This window comes from Streptopelia decaocto, assembly GCF_964273445.1.
Source record: "Streptopelia decaocto genome assembly, chromosome: 12".
In the NCBI taxonomy this organism is placed as follows: Eukaryota; Metazoa; Chordata; class Aves; order Columbiformes; family Columbidae; genus Streptopelia; species Streptopelia decaocto.
The window spans coordinates 16,508,288-16,509,679 of record NC_138667.1 but is presented as its reverse complement, the minus strand read 5'-3'; positions in this window follow the sequence as shown (position 1 = coordinate 16,509,679).

Genomic DNA, 1,392 nt, shown 5'->3' with positions numbered 1-1,392 from the left:
GACAGGATCAAGTGTTCATACACCACAGAGGTATCTGTCCCCATGTGTTAAAGATTTGCCAAGTTGCTCTTCAACTCAAAACGCATTTCTCAGACCCCGAGCGCTCTCAGCACACACATTTCCTTTCTGCGTGGCAAATGTTTATGTCCTTCCCCAGAAAGTCACCTCCAGGAAATGAAGAGCTTTGTTGTGTCCTTGGAAGAGGAATTTTTACCTGCAGAAAGTTGATGTTGCTTCTCCCGTAACTGTTATCATTTCCATTCCCACATGCAGCCGCAGGAGCCTGGTCCAGCCCGATTGGGCCCTGACCAGTGAGCTTACAGAGGAGACACCAGCGCTCAATTCACTTAGAGGTTGCATTCAAACCCCCTGCCTGTCATGCAGCAACACTGATGGCTCTGCAGCCCTACATCAAATGGAATTCACTTCTTCGGTTGTGTTTAAATCAGATCCACAGCTAAGACGGAACTAAATGTCGTTCACGCAGCTCACCTGGGCCCTGAGCTTGCACACGGGCCGCACCAGCAAGCAGTTAAGGGCCCCAGCTGAAATGCAAACCAGCTTCCACAAAAGCATACTACAGGGCAAAGAAACAAGAGGTATTTCTGCATTTCTTTTTTTAAAAAAAGGCAAATCAAACAAATGAACAGCCCATAAGCTTGTAAAGGAACTTGTATTTCTTAGAAGCTCATTTCCTCCAGGTAAAAGAATGACCGTGGTGCAGAGCTCCCCTGTGCCAGACTCGAGGGAGATACAACACGCAATGGAATTTTCATTTTTGGCAGTTTAAAGCAACGCTGTGTAGTTCGGATGGCTAAAATACCTGCGCAGTGAACCCTGACGAACAGCCTGTGACAGGGCGAGCCCGTCACCAGCCACACCACCAGCACACAGACCTCAGTCCTGACGCCTCGCCCGGTGGGCACCACTCACAGTAATTTCAGCACAGTGCAATTTGGCTTTTCCAAAACATAAGCAAGCAACAATTCCAACAGAGGAGTCATTGCAGTTTATGTATGACGTGTGGTTTAGACAGGAGGTATTTTATTCAACAGGAAAACACCACCTGTGTGCATGAATCAGCTGTCAAGTTAATTTGGAAGGCTAAAGCTTAGGGCAGCTCCATGGCACGCCTGCTGCTCCAAGGCTGCAAACCTCAGGTTCTCTAGGGCATCAAACATCTTTTTAAAAACAAGACCTAAATTTAAGAACCGCAAAGCACAGACTTTAATAAAAGGAGAAGAAAAGGGTGAAAAACATACCAGTCATGTTTCCTTAGTATGAAAAGTTACACAACCACCCCCAGTATCAAGTATCACAGCCATTTATGATGCTAAAGGAAAAAAACACACCCAGAAATCCCTCCCCAAGGCCCCACAAATGTAGGCAAAG